The sequence below is a fragment of the Canis lupus genome, chromosome 9 (genome assembly GCF_048164855.1).
Source record: "Canis lupus baileyi chromosome 9, mCanLup2.hap1, whole genome shotgun sequence".
NCBI classification, from domain to species: domain Eukaryota; kingdom Metazoa; phylum Chordata; class Mammalia; order Carnivora; family Canidae; genus Canis; species Canis lupus.
In genome coordinates this window covers 47453626-47469598 of record NC_132846.1, presented here as the reverse complement: position 1 = coordinate 47469598, position 15973 = coordinate 47453626, and the positions used below count along the sequence as shown (strand labels likewise).

At 44.9% G+C, this 15973-nt stretch overlaps 2 long non-coding RNA genes across 2 annotated transcripts; both read left to right on the top strand.

The window, feature by feature from the left end:
* The first annotated feature begins 1526 nt into the window (after nt 1-1526).
* On the top strand, nt 1527-8960 carry LOC140639436 (uncharacterized). The gene is made up of 3 exons (XR_012036158.1): nt 1527-1647; nt 7421-7523; nt 8838-8960. It is a non-coding gene; the product is annotated as an uncharacterized lncRNA (long non-coding RNA).
* A 1978-nt stretch (nt 8961-10938) lies between these two features.
* LOC140639435 (uncharacterized) lies at nt 10939-15676 on the top strand. Its single transcript, XR_012036157.1, has 3 exons — nt 10939-11052; nt 13270-13355; nt 14691-15676. It is a non-coding gene; the product is annotated as an uncharacterized lncRNA (long non-coding RNA).
* The last annotated feature ends 297 nt before the right edge of the window (nt 15677-15973 follow it).

Below are 15973 nucleotides of genomic sequence, written 5' to 3'. Positions count from 1 at the left end.
AGGTGGCAGAGGGGAAGTGGGAGGGGAGAGGAGAGGCTGCCATTGAGGATTGCCAAGGTGGGGCTGGCCTAGAAAGGATACCCATCCCTTCAGCCTAGAAGTACCCATTCACTGTAGCTATGGGCATGTTTTCCATCTGTTTTACATGTGGGTGTTTCTTCTTTTCTGCAAACTGGTCTGCCACATGGCAAGATCAGGGTCAGCCTGTACCCTCTACTTCCTGTACCCACACAGCCTCTCTCACAGGTCACTGGACACAGTAGGCACCAGGTAAATGCTGAGTTGCTGAGGCCCACAGGCTTATTAGAAGCAGAAACCAGAAAACCTCATTTACATTTAGTTCCATTAATGCCACAAGTGCTCATCCAGGGCCTTCTAGGTGTCAGCACCATGCACAGGCATTACATAATTATTTTGATCTGAAGCCAATAGAAAGATGAGATTTAGTTCCCCAGCCAGACCTGGTTTAATATGCTTATTATAAAAAATATATACTGGGGGAAAAAGGAAAGATAAGATGAGAAAAATCACCCATAATGCTACCACCAAGATAATTACTGTCAATATTTTAAGTCTCTACCTTCACGCATATTATTTTATATAAATGAATTCGTTTTGATATTCAATTTTGTTTCCTTCCCTTCATTTCCAGTATCACGTAAAGCTAGTTCCTAAATGCCATTTTGATTTTTTGTATAACATTCTTTTCTGTTTCTAAAAATAATGGATGCTCATTATAGGAAATTTGGGAAAATGGAAGAGTGTAAAGAAGCTAAATTGCTTAACACAACTTCCACCCAGACACAGCTACTATGTTTCCTTCAAGTCTTTTTTCCTATGAACTTATTTGTGTATGCTTTAGAATATTGGCAATCGTATGTTGTTTAAAGTTCTTTTAAGTGTTGTTGTTGTTTTTTAATTAGTGAGGTAATTTGTACACATGATTAAATAAGAATGGCAAATACAAGAGAGTTTAGGATGAAGAGCAGTTCCACTGTTGACCTCTTCCCATCCCTAGTCCTGATCCTTAGAGGAAGCTGCTTTTAGCCCTTCTGGAATTTTCTTCTGGTGATTATGTCAGCTTCTATCTCCAGTTGACACGGGTCTACCACTATTTCCTGCTTATCAGTGTTAGACATTATCCGCTAGACTTCCTGCTCTCATGATGTGGCTTCTCTGTCCCCGTCTCCTCCACTGCAATCATCCCCCTACTGGTTACTTTTCACTACAAGCAACAAACTCACATCTTTTTAATCTTGTTCTATCAACTCTACAGTTATTTTGGCCTTTCATGTTCTACAGGGAGGGAGGACAGTAACACGCCCCAGAAACCCACTGTTTCTCAGGTCCCCTTCCTATATTCCATTGATCAACTTCTGTCTATAGTACTTTGGCTTTTCCAGAGTGTTCCACATACAACAATTAAATTTTCCATCTTTCCTGAGGTTCTTCTGGAAAACTAAGAATCAGTAAACAGTGTTTATGTCGTCATGACTGTGTCACCATGGCTCCTGCATTTGGGGTACCCAACAGTACCTCAATGGTGCATTTGCTGTTTGAATGAGCTCTGTTTTGCCTAGGTTTTCCTTGTCCATTTGCTGTCTTTATCAAATTCTCTATTTTACTCCAACTTTTTCATCCAACCAGGTAAGCCAGGAAGTATACTGCTTTCCAGAGTCTCTTTTCCCATGTTCTCTGTCTTGCTCTGATCTACACTGCTTGTAGATCAACATCTTCTAAGTTTCTGTTTGGTTGCAGTCCACTAAGTAACTTCCACAAATCTGGTGTGAAGGAGGTAAATTTTTTGAGTCCTTGAATATTCCACTGTAACACTTGATTGATGCTTTTTTCACGTATGGAATTCTAGATTCAGGACAATTCACTCTCAGAACATTGAAATTGTCACCCTCATTGCTTATGAGAAACTTAAGGTCAGCCTGATTCTGAGTCTCTTGCAGATGACTTGTTTTTTACACACTGGAAAGTTTCAATATTTTATCCTCATCCCCAGGATTCTGAAATTTTCAATCATGTAACAAGTATGGTGGTTTTTCCGTCATTGTGCTAAGCATTTGGGGGGTCTTTCATTCCGGAGGCTCATGTCCTACAGCTCTGGAAAGTTTTGTATTATTTCCTTGATAATTTCTTCTCTGTTCTCCCTGGAAGCCTATTATTTGAATGTGGAGTTTCTGGATTGAATCCTGATTTCCTCATCTTTTCTGTCCTTTATAATTTTGATTTACTTTCTTAGAGGGTTCCTATAATATGGGTCTTTTATTTTTTTATTATTTTTAAAAGATTTTCTTTATTCATAAGTAACAGAGAGAGAGAAAGGCAGAGACATAGACAGAGAGAGAAGCAGGCTCCCTGAAGGGAGCCTGATGTGATGCTCGATCCCAGGACCCTGGGATCATGCCCTTAGCCAAAGGCAGATGCTCAACCACTGAGCCACCCAAGTACCCCTAATCTGGGTCTTTTATATCAATAAAACTGTGTGTATGTGTGTGTGTGTGTGTGTGTGTAAGAGTGGAACACACAGGTGTCTTATCAGAGGTTGTGTAGGGGGCACTTGACTGCTTTCTATGCCAGAGCATGGCACAATATGGGAACAGACTGTCCCATCTACAGATATTCAATGAATCCTTCTGCAGTCAATCCCTGGTTTCACCTGCCCCGATTCCCACTGACATTCCTGAGTGCTCAGCCTTCTCCCTTTGGCCAAATCATCTAATGAATATACTCTAGGCTGAGGGACTCATCACCCCATTGGGTGAGTTACCACCTTTCCATCTAATTTCCAACTTGGCCACATCTTTTGAAGTGGATCCCCCTATTTGCTCTTTTTTTCTTTGCTATCTTTAGTGGGGTCTCAAAGAGACATGCATGTAGTTAATGCACTATTTCTTTTTTAGCTGGAAGTCTCTATAACACATTTTTATTTTTTATTTTTTAAAAATTTATATAAATTTATTTTTTATTGGTGTTCAATTTGCCAACATATAGAATAACACCCAGCGCTCTCCCATCAAGTGGCCCCCTCAGTGCCCATCACCCAATCACCCCCACCCCCCGCCCACCTCCCCTTCCACCACCCCTAGTTCTATAACATATTTTTAAGCAAAAAAAAAAAAAAAACTTTATTGAGGTAAAATTTTAAAAAATGCACTGCTTTGAGGTAGACTGTTCATGGACTTTGAATAAGCACATCACAGTCAAGATGTAGTACATTTTCCATCTCCAAAATGTTCCTTTGTTCCTCTTACATCCCCTCCCTCACTCAGCCCAAGGAACTTCTAATTTTCCCTATTCTAGGATTTTATATATATGGAACACACAGTATGTACACTTTGTGTCTGGCTTCTTTTTCCCAGCATAAGGTTTTTGAGATTCTGGAAGAATCTTTGTTGTATAAATCACTTGTTTGTTGTATAAATCACTAGTTTGTTCTTTTATATTGTTGAGTAGTATTCTGTTATTTATGGGAGCCACAGTTTGCTTATTCGTTTACCTGTTGGTGAGCATTTGGGTTGTTGCCCATTTTGATGAAGTGATGACGAGTGTTTGTATTCAAGTATTTTTTTGTGGACATACACTTTTATTTTTCTTGATTAAATACCTAGGAGTGGGGTTGTGGGGTTATGTGGTTTAAGAGTGTGCTTAACTTTATGAGAACCTGCCAAATGGTTCCCTAAAGTTGTTGAAGTATTTTAAACTCTCGCCTGCAGTCAACAAGAGTTCCATTTGTTCTAAGTCTTTGCAATACTGACTAATCCCCCTTTTGATTGTAGACATTCTGGTGAGTGTGTAGGGTTTTCTCATTGGTTTGATTTGAATTTCTCTGATGACTACTGATGTGTATCATCTTTGCATGTGCTTTGGTCATTGACATGCTTTTTTTATGAAGTATCTTCAAATCTTTAGCTCACTTTTTAATTGGGTTATCATCCTATTTTGTTGGAAAGTTGTTTTATATTTTTGAGTTAGGTCTTTGGTCAGGTAATCCCTGTGTGTCTTTGAACCCTGTGCTTTCCCTACTTAGTATTGTATTATAAGAAGGTCTTCACGCAATGACTTTGTTTGAAAGCATGATATTTAACATTTCTTGATATTTGCCATACTCATGTACCATTATCTATTTAAGAGTTTCTGTTGTTGAACATTTATGTTTCTATGTTTGTTTTGTGATTGCTCTAATAACACTATAGCACATGTCCTCTTGCAGGAATCTGGTTTGTTCCTTAAGATAGATTCCTAGAAGCAGAGTGACAATGTCCAAGTGTGGAACATATTAAGGGCTTTTGATATGTACTGTCAGATTGCTTCCCCAAAAGTTTGTACCAATTTCAAGTGTCACCAGTAGGAGACAAGACCCCCACTTTACACCAATGTTGCCAGCTCTGGGTATCCTTCTTTGAGAAAAATTTACTAATTTAATGGGTGGAAGTGATAGCTGGTTTTAAGCAGCATTTCTTAAATTCTGAGTGCGCTTGGACACCTTTCCAAGTGTTCAGTAGTCACTTGTTTTTCCTCCTCTGTGAACTGTTTATTCATATCTTTCGTTCTCTGATGAGTTTCTGAGGCACGTTTCCCAACTCTGCAAAGACGTCGCAGTGGGCGGAAGTGTTTGGCGGTGGAGGTAGGGGAGGAGAAAATTGGGCTGGCAGCTGACCAAGAAGTAGGGTGTTGGCTTAGTGGGGCACCCCGGGACACCCAGGGACCCTGCACACTCCTTTCTTCACATAGGCCACCTGAAAGCTCTGTGAATAGCAAGAGGGAAACCCCCAGGGGGTCCCACAGGAGAAGGGATAAAAGCTTTCCTTCTGGGAGTTAAATTGTAACTTTGTTGCCTAATGGAGCACAGCAGTGATATGCAAGGTCACCAGACAGGGTCAAAATGGCTCCCAGGCCCACAAGTTTTGATAGTGACCTCAACAAAAGAATTGCCAGACCTAAATAATAAGTTTGTCTCTCAGGAAGGGGGATGGGGTGTAATGCTCAGTAACCAAAATGAATGTGAAAATGCTCCAAGGACTGTGGGGAAAAAGAAGGTCACACGAGTTGTAAGCCTTAAATTTCACCGGATTTTGCCTCAATTCAGTCATGCAGAATGCCCCCTGGGAATATTTGGAGCCCAAGAGTGCCTCATTCACTCTCTCAGTAAATACTCCGGTAAAGAGGTAGGAGTCTCCAGGGTGTCTCTCATGCACTCACCAACCATAGTCCTTGGGTGGTCCTTCTGGAGTCCCAAAGACATGTCGCCCCATGTTCTTGACAACATTTATGGAAGTCCCTGAGAAGCCCCATATATTGGTCCACCAAGTCTTCCCCACATACCTCTGGGCAGTCCCAGGGGCTCACAGATGAGAGTTCCCCCAGTATTATTGGGGTCCCCAAATAGCATCTCACACCTGCACCTCAACACGTTCCTCTGCCCCAATATTCCGGAAGAACCCAGGGAGAGTTGCACCAGAGTTCACAAAGCCTCCCCTTTGTGGCATAACCACTGATCCCTCTGGGGGCTCCCCTGGTTCTAGTGCCTCCGGGCACTGCTAGCTCTGACTGGTGATGATGTGCCCCTCTGACTGAAGCCTTTGAGATGCCCTAGCTGCAGAATAATTGGAAGCAACATGGGGCAGAATCCATCTTCTTGCCCTGTTAGAGAGGGAGTGGCCAAGCAGGGCTGGCCGAGACTCAGTGATTTGCATAGTGGTAGTTGACAGTTCTTTCTATTTTTACTGACGGTTCTCCTGTTAATCATGGGATTCAGATAGGAGTCTTTGTGGCCTGGGCCAGGAGATGCATCTGAAGACAGAATTATCCTTCCGATGACAGAGGCTTGGCTGCTGGGTTAGGTTCATCACATCTGGCTGGTTCTCCCCCCAGAATGAACCCCTTCCAAGGAGGATACACAGGCCTTCTTGTAAATGGGTATATTGTCCATACCCTAGTTTAAGGACAAATGGATTCATTATAAGGTCGGGGTTGATGTTACCAAAGGTCAGGAGACCAGCCAGGAGAAACACCTGACTGTTGGAGCAGAAGCCCACTGCTGGGTCCACCTGCATCCATTTATTACTTCTGAGACAGGACCCCAGCCGTAGAACTATTATAGCTTCTACCAAGAACAAAACACTTCCATTACCAGTTCTGATCTTGTGGTACATGGCTGCCACCTCACATTACTCATTTCTACTTTCTGACTATCTGATGGGTGTGTTTGCTTGGTAGAAAGTAGGTCACATGAGGTCTGGAAATAGATGTGGTTCTTTCAGTTTCTGTAGTACAGGAAAGCATGTGAGAAGGGCTTTGGCATGAGTATTAGGTGAGTCGTGGTGGGCTTCTTATGGACATGTCCACCAGCTTACCAGAAATACACAGACATGGCTGACCCTCAGCTTATGTGAGAACAGTGTTCAGGGATAAAGGGCTGTCATGGATGCATACAGTCCTAACCCTCTGTGGGGCTGTTGCCCTGGTATGAAGATTCACACTCTCCATTCCTTATAGCTATTACATCCCTATTAGGTAAATGAAATCGTTACTTACCTCATTTTGGGTTAAATTGTTAGACAATGTTACTAACTTCTCTTATTCTCCTTGGTTGACCAGCTGATTCATTCATCAGATATTTACTGGGTTCCTATTATGTGCCATGCACTGTGATGGTATTTGGGATGTAATAAAGAATATGATATAGTCTCTATTCTTAGGGATCTTGCTGTGTTACAGGGAAGAGGGACAAGGCATTAGGTTATTATGAGAGAGCTGTGAATGCTGGGCTACAGGGAAGGCCAAGATGACCTGGCAGGAGTGGGGTAGTAGGATGGATCATGATGGGTATGTTGTTTCAGGATTGAGCACTGCAGTGAGTCCCAAAAGGCAGAAGGATGGAGATTGGAAAGACCTTCCTGACCAAAAAGCCATATGTGCAAAGAAAAACTTAGGGAACATGGGACTCATGTAGAAAGACCAAAGAAGCATAGAATCTGGGGTGGGGGTAGGGTGAGATAAGGACAGGGCATAAACAGGGTCAGGTCATGATGGATCTGAAATTCTGTGATCTGAAATTTAGATTTCGTCCTGAAGACAATTCAGATTTTATTCTGAAGATAGCTTCCGAAGATCTTTAAACAGTAGAGTAGTGGGCTTGGATTTGTGTCTTAGAAAAATAAGATAGCCATGTGGCAACCATGTGGAGTATAGACTGGAGGGGGCTAGGGAAAGCAGGACCTAGTCCAGGTGAGAAATTTTGAGACTTGAACTAGTGCAAAGTGGAAGAGGAGGACAAGATAGGTGGGAGAGATGTATAAAAGTTAGACTCTCCCCCACCCACATCTAGGACAGGCCTCATCTCTATAGGATGGTGGGAATGAGGCAAAGTGAGAAGTAGATGTTTTGATGTGTTATCCTGATCCTACAGGACCGAAAGACTTACACCGTCAGCCCCTGGGAGAATCGCCCTCAACTGAAGACAGTTATCTTGCCCAAGGCACACCACCTTCATGGACAGCGCACATTCAGTGGTGGGTTGACATCAGGGTACAAAATCCACATCCCAGGCCCCTTGTCCTGCCTTGATACAACTCTGAGGGCCATCACAGACTCAGAGCTCTCCTGGGGTTGGTAGAAGCCTTAGTTGACACTTCACTGCAGCTCAGCATCTTCTTTTTCCAATCCTGCTTTCCTTCCTTCCTTTCTACAGGTAGACATCCCAAGAGCACTTTCTAGCACATCTTCTAACGCTAATCTTCATCTAAGAGGCTGCTTCATGGGAAATCCAAACCGAGGGATGATGTCCAATCCTTTGGCTTGTGAGCAGCCTGGATGGTGATATCATTCACTGATATGTAGAATACAGAAAGAGGAGGTGGTTTGGGAGGGATACCATGAGTTCACCTTTGGAAAAGTTGACTTTAAACTTCCTGAGACTTCAGGGAGTGAGACTAAATTTCAAAATCAATGTGTGGGCTGCAAGTGTAAATTTGGGAGTCATTAGTGTTCTGGGGTTAGCTGAACATCAATCTGTCTCACCTTGGGCTTTTGCATTTGCTATTCCCTTGATGCCTGTGTGGTTAGCTGGTTCCTCCTTGTCATTCAAATTGTAGCCTCAAATGTCAGCTCTTCCAAAAGGACCTCTTAGTCACCCAATCTAAAGTGCCACCCTCTTCTTTGTTATTACATCACTCCATCTTACCTTTCTGCACAGCATTTAGTGCTATCTGATATATTCTTATTTGTATCTCTATCCTCCCCCAACTGGAATGTAAGTCTCTGAAACAGAGGGTCCTTATGGAAATTGCTCACCTTTCTATTCCTAGCATCCAGAATAGTGCCTGGCACATGGTAGGTGTTCAATAAACCTTGAATAATTGACTGAATGAATCTGTTCTTTGCTGTGGACACTTATTAAATGGAATTTATTAAGACTGAGCACCCCAGATATTGTATAAATTGGAATTAAATCTGAAGTCCCCAAACACTTTGTCTCTACATTTCTGTCATTCTCTGAAACAGAGCCTGCCTGAAATATGGTCATTTATGCTGTGAATCCAGACCATCCCTTCCTTGGCCACCAGTCATTTCACCTCTTGGATGATGATTCTTTCTCATTTTGTTTTCCCCTGCACCACTGGCTTGATTGGTAGTGATTAGCAGAGGGTAGTCCATTTATGTGAAACACCTGCTTCCCACCTGTGTCCCCATGAGCAGTCAGCTTTGGACCTAGTGCAGAAAGCTAGTGGGTGTCCTTCATAGCTGAGTGGGCTTCCAGAATTTTCTCCAGGAGTCAGATCCAAACTGGCACCATATGGGTAACCATCTGTATGTCATTTTGCCAGCATTGCATCAAACACATCTGCCGGCTTGTGAAAGAGACCAGGGGCACCAAGGAGGATTGACAGAAATATTGGCCCAAGAAGAAGGCTGAGCCGGACAGAGCAGTTTCCATTCTGTGAATCAGGTTATAATTCGGTTGGCCTCCCTTCACTTGTTTATGAAACCAGCAAATGCCAGTCCAGAAGGTTGTGTTCTTTCATTGTGCCTATCAATCCACTCTGAAGAGAGTAGATAAGCATATCAAAGGTTATTTTACCTAGTTCAGGGTGAAGAGGCACATCCTGGGTGCATCAAAGTTCCTATGGTAGGAGAATTACATTGGATGGAGAGACTGTGATTATGCTCCTAGTCCTTGCACTATAGCCAAGTCATATATCCTACACCTTGTCAGGCTAGGGGCCAATTACAAATGCTGTTCCTTGGGTTGGTAATAAGACTCACAGAACCAAAAGTCAGCACATTTGATTGGATGGGATAGGGGGACCAGTCCAAAATGCAGGGAAATCTCTGAGGTGAAGCTGAAGCTACTCCATTGGAAAACATTCCTAAGATCTGCCGGTATGAGTGCACACATGGTTCTGCTATCTTAATCAGTTACTCAACAAGGTATTGTCCCATTGGGTCATCAGATGCTTTGCAATCTCCTCCATTATTTTATTTGCTCTTTCACGAATTCAACTATTTGATCCTTTTGAAATGCTTTTTTTAAGTGTTACGTGCTGTAATAGGCATAGGGGATCCAAAGCTGATACCAACAGCATCCTTGCCTGGAAGGAGCCCAGAAGGGCAGGGGAGAGAGATAAATGTACAGATAATACACTGCAATAAGCCCATAAAAAAGGGGGCCTTTATCCAAACTTGGGTGAAAGAGGGATCAGAGGAGGCTTCTGGAAAAGAGTGGAGCCTGAGCCAAGCTCCAAAGGGGGAGTCGGATTTAGTGAGGAGGGAGGAGAAGGGAAAGCATTGCAGGCACAGGCAGTGGCATGTGTGAAGCCTGCTGGTGAGAGAAAGCAGAACTCCTGGGATGCCGTGAGTGGTCTCGGTAGGGCTGCAGCCGAGGCACAAGAAGGCGAGGGCCAGACAAGGCATTGGGACGTAGTCTGAAGGACAATGAGAGCTCTGGAAGGATTGATCAGAGGTGTCAGAGGGTCAGATCTGAAATCTGTGGGAGATGATTCTGGCTGAATTGCACACAGAGGGCCCAGTTAGGCTGTGGCGGTGGGAATCAGTTGGAATGCAGTGGGAAGGAGGAGGGTGGCTGAAGAGATCCAAAGATAGAATTTGTAACCGATTGGCTGTGGAGGGGCTGAAGGAAAGAATAAGACTCCTGCTTTAGGTCTGAGGAAATGGATGGATGGGGGTGCCGCTCACGATGACAAGGCATCTCAGGGAGGAGCAGGTGGGAACATCCTTTCCTCTTCTTCGGCCTTGGGAGGAGGCCTGGATCTGCTCAGTGGCTAAGAAAGAGCTGGGCAAGAGGTTTCATCTGCAGGGACTCTGAGGACCCTTTTCTTATAAAGAAGCTGCTCTTAGAAATGAGACTGCCATCGAATCCCCTTGGGAAACCTGAAGGGGTTCGGATGGCCTCTAGACACTGCCCGTGCTGGGGTGCAGAGTGAGACCACTGCCTGTGAACTAAAAGGAAGTATTTATGAGCCAACTGGGTCTCTGGACCTAGACTGGGAGTTTGAGAAGGTGACTCATGGCTTGCACTTGCTCACATGGGGCAGGTGGAACAGGTAGACGGCAGGGCTTTGGCTGGCACGCCCTGACCCCTTTCAAGGGCCAGGGAGGTGGCTGGTTCTGACTGTGGTTAGCTGGAGACCCGAGTCCTAGCTCCTTGGTCATGTAGTAAGCAGAAGAGCTACTTGAAAGAGATCACATGCATAGATTACACCAACACAGACCCTGCTTTCTCTGGAAAGCAATTTCAAAACCACTTCATTCTCCACCTGCATTTGGCTAATGGTCTGATTATAGCCACACTAATAACCTTCAAACATTCTCAGGAGCGGCCTTGGCTCTGAAAGTTACCGCCTCCCTTCCTCCTTGCCCTATTTCATGCATCTCTGGGACTGCAGTGACAACAGCTGTTTATTTCTCCCAGGGCCCGAGTTACTTGGAGGAGAGGCAGATGGCTGTGGGCTAATTCCTGAAGTGCACTTCTGGGGACCATCAGCCCCGGCTCCCAGGGTGACATCCCGCACAGGGCTACAGGTCAGGACATGAACAATTGCCATGAATATGGATGCCGAGGATGGAGACTGATTGCTTCCGTCCTGCAGGGCAAAACTGCCGCCCTAGGTGGGGATGACATTTTTGCTGAGATATAGGGTCAGGGGAAGGGTTGTCCCCTGAGTCCCAAGGCAAAATCTTTTAAGATTTAGGATCCTGGCCTCTCTGAAAAAGGTGTTACTATGCTGTCACCGAGAGGCATTTGTGTCTTCTGGACAGTCCTCCATTCAATTCTTTTCTGTTGCCCTGACAGCACCCAGTTAGTTAAGAGCCTGGATGGTTGGGGTCGCAGGAGGGTTTTTGTGATGGCTGGGAATCTGGATGGACGAGCATCAAGTTGTTGTTTTCCAATCTTAAGGAACTGGGTGTCCTGGTTCAGGAGTTGGCTGGTAGTATTTCCCCGGTTGTCCTTTGTCCCTTTCTTATAGCCCAGGTCCCATCCAGCCTCCATGGTTCAGCTCATGCCCCACCTATCTGTTCCTTGAACCCATCTCTGATGACTCCAGTCCCCACTGAGCTGACTTTTACTCTCTGAAGAGCTGCATCAGGGCTACAACATGCAGTTGGGCACATCATTACATGCTGTTTGCTTGCTCGTTGCTCTGCATGGGTCTCATCTGTGCTCTGAGACTGTGAGCACTCTGTGGTCAGAGACAGTGCCCTTTACTGTGCATTGCTGGTCTCTGGTGGCCTTTGAGTAGTGCTGAGCGACCAGCATTGTAAGGGATGAGTCTCTAGGACATCAGTGGGGCTGGATATTGTCACTGGATATCATTATCCTGGGGCTATAGGAAAGCCTACTTGAGAGAGATGCCACTGAAGACTTGTCCATATGCTTCCCTGTAGTGTCTCTGGGCATTGGGGCCAGATATTTTCTCTTCCTTCTGCCCTTCCATAGCCTCTTATCAGGTCTGTAGGATGTAGTCTGAATTGGTCTTGCTATTTGGATGACTTGCTTCCCACCTGGTGTAGCAGCCAGCCAGCATGCTGCTGTACCCTGGCCTAATTTTGATGATCTGCTAGAGATGGTACATGTGGCACATGGCAGCGATGGCCAAGGACACAAACTACCTGTTCAGAGGCCCTGTCCACTCAGGGGCTTCTATAATCCTGTGCTTTTGCCCACGTCATTTCATTTCCTAAAAGATCCCTCAGGATCCCTTTCATTAGTGTCCCCTTGACAAATGCTCACTTAACCCTTAAGCCTCAGTCCAAATATCGCCAGTCTTCCGTAGTTTCTTCCAACCTCTGGCCCCCAGAATTCCAAAATATTTTATAATTCCTTTCACTTTAGCGCTTTTCACATGAAGCCATATTCATTTATGTGCCTGTGCCCCAGCAGACTCCTGGGAACTCTTCAAGGGCGCAGACTCTGCCTTGGACGCCTTTCTATCTTTGACACTAGCCTGACACATCATGAGTGTGTAACACACACTGTGCGATGGAGTTAAGTGGATTCTGATGTTTAAGCAGAAAATGAGTGTATTTCGATAGTGCTTCAGGCTTTTGACCAGAGACACGTATGTTACTGCAAACCGTCAAGGTCAAGTTCTGTACCTCAGCTAAGGCAGAGGCAGTAAGGATGGAGTAGAGAAGAACTGAGAGGATTCAATGTCCAGTGGGGCTGGAGGCTGAAGGAGGAGCAGTCAGGGTTGGCTGCAGGCTGTTGAGATGTGAGGCCGTGTAGTATCACCAAGGGAGACAGACACTTGGGAGGAAGAGGAGGACATGGCCATGTCCCAGAAGCTAGCGAAGGTCTTCCCAAGACCTTCTTCCCAAAGAAAAACTCAGAGCATTTCCCCCCCCAAATCAGTAAAATGAGAAGCTCTCAAATGAGCAGAATGAAGTTCTAATGGGGAGGGCAGATAGATTGGTTACTTGTGTTCTGGGTTGAAGGGAGGGGTCTGAGTCAGAATCCAGGTGTAAGTGTAGCTAATTTCAACTGCTTGCTGTGGGAGCCAAGGCAGTGCAGAGGTCAAGAGTTCCAACCCCTGGAGGGACACAAGAGGCTTTTATCCTGTGCCAATTCTCAGACCACTCATAAAGTCCCTGCGCTTGCCTTGAAGGTGACACACTCCGACTTATTCCTCTTTTTAAAGTGAGATGTGATTCGGGTTTTGAAAGCAATGTCTATCTGTTACTGGGGCTGATGGCCTGGGTTAGATAGCCACTAATCTGAGCTGTTCCCCTGTCCCTCAGATCTGGAAATAGCAGCTCAGTGACATGAGGAAGTGGCTTTCTCCAATGGGGGCTGTGCTGGGCTTCTTCTAAGGACACTGGGAAACGTAAGTCACCTTTCAGACTTGAGTGGGAGGTAGTGCTTCAGATGGCACATGTACCTGGAGCTCTAGTGTCATGGGTCAGACAGGTGTGTGGTGAGAAAACACATGTCCTTGGGTGTGTTTTTATTATGTACATGGGCAAACCCACCCAGCTTTCTTCAAATTATGATGTTCTATGGTGACATTTCAGCTATTGCCTTGACATGATAAGAAATGGAGCTGTGCTAGATGTGTGAGCTTTTCAGAGGCAGGGTACAAAGGGGTCAACTATGGAAGTAGGAAGGGGAGAGAGAGAAGTAAGAGGTAAGTGCTAAGAGTTGGTGAATGCTACAGGAATGTAGAACCCTGGTCATGGTTACACATAGGGAACTCTGTTTCTTCTTTAAGAGATGTCCAGCATCTAGGCACAGTAGACCACCCTTAACAGATGACATTTCAAATTTTCAATATATTTGTTCAGAAAAATTTCATATAGGTATGAATTTCATATGGATATGAGTTTAGAATTTGGGGCAAGAGAAAATTATTAATAGTTTTGTCTCGAGTTAGAGACAGCATAGGGTTGTGTAATTAGTATCAATAACATCCCTGCCTGTTACAGCCCACCCCTTGGGAACATCAGTGCATGTATGCATGAAGATGACTTTAATAAACAAAATGGGGTTCGGCCTCGTGAGCCTGGAGGCCCTCTGCCAGCAGCCTGACTCTTCAGATGGCACCGATATTTCCAGAAATAAGAGGGAAGAGATCTCTGCAACAGAGGTCAATGCTGTTATAAAGCCCTTGTGTTTATTTCACCTGAAAGGCATACAGAAGGCATCTCAGAGCCTTGGGCTCTCAAACTGGGCCTCAGATTTTAAATTTGGTGTAAATTAATATTACTAATGACATTTGCATGATTTTAGAGCTCCTCTGAAGATCACTCATTCTTCCCAAAGGATAGTGGAGCAGGTTAGGAGCACTGAGGGCCTGGAAGAGGGCAGCCTTGGATCCATCATGCTGAGAACCCCAGACTGACAAATTCCTGCCCCCCCCCCAGGCTGTCTACATCCTGGGACCACAGCATGGCTCTTGTGACTGTGCTGTATCACAAAGCCGTATCATTATGGATACTCATTTTGTTGACATTTCTGCAAATAGTTCTGTTCCAAATGGTTAAAACCAACAATAGAGTTTATGCTTCAAGGTGCAGAAAACATTCTATGAAATTACAGATCTGTCCTAACCTGTCTGCTGCTTTAATGGTACACTAAAGGAAGAACCTTATTGTGTTAGATACCTAACTGCTATAAATCCTTCTGCTATCAATCGTCATCTTTGGTTTTATTTCTATTACAGATTTCAAGATGATGCCATCGATGAAGACTCTGTATGCACTCTTTTGGGGAAGAGGACAACAGGATCTCTCTTTGTTCTTGGGAACTCCGTATGTGGCAGGCTTGTGTGTGCAGGTGCCCACCTTTATGTGGCCAAACAGAGACATGTCTAAACTGGTTTTATAGGACTTGGAGGAAATGCCCTAAATAGAAAAACTGGGAGAATAAAATCTGTATTGCCTTTGTGAAAAGGAAAGCAAGAAGGTGATAGGAGAGCCACAAACAAAGGAAAATTTTCCTTAGCCCTGTTCAACAGAGACTGGAATTTGGTAAGAGCCAGTTCACCGTGAGCCCCACAGAGGGGTCTGATGACTAAAAAATTAAAAGGATGCTGTCATCAGGCTGCTTTCCTGAGAGGCAGTCTTACCAGACAGCCCTTGAAGACCAGAAGGGGGAGTTTCCAGTCATCCTTGACACTTTCTCCTAGTGGAATAGGGCAGATGAAAATGAGGTCTGAGAGCAAAAGTCATCCAGCCTGGGGTTCAGCTCTATGCAGAGCACCAGACACAGCTTCGGCTTCCAAATGGGACTGGCTTTTATTTCTAGAACTGATAGAGGTGGCGGAGAAAGTTTCATCCCAGACGCACATCTGAGGGCAATCTGGTTGAAGCTGGAAGCAGGCATGCCCATCCTTTCCTACTGCTGTCTTTAGGCCACTAACCCCTGAACTCTGCCCAGGAGCCCTTCTCCATCTGGAGGGATGTTGGCTGGTGGTCCATCCTCTCCTCATCCTCAGTCCCCCATCTATGGATCTCCAGGTCATCTCTCTATATATTCCCCTAGGGTAAGAGGCTCCATATTGCCAGCCTCTCCATATTCTCCACCCTCTATGCTCTTCCTCCATTCTGCCTCCTGCTGTCATCCCCAGAGGCCTCAACATCCACTGGGACGACCCTTACCTCCTGTACTGTGGCCTGCCTGTTCCTTTCAAGTTCCACCACCCCATGACCAGACCTAAAATTGCTCTACCTTTGAAATAATAAATGCCCTTAAAAACACCACCTCTTATCTTTTCCCTTCCTTCACTGCCTTTATTCTCAGGAAGACTGCTCCTAGTCGACTAGCTCTGTCCTCATGCCCCTTGGACCAGATTTTAGGTCTATTGACCCTACAGTATTCCTCTATCCTGATTTGAATCCTCTGAAACATCCTGTACTCACCTCTCCCTGTCCAACCCCCATATTTGTTGAGTTACCATGGGGCCTTATATTTTCCCCCAGCATCCTGTGAGTCTGTCCCCTCTCT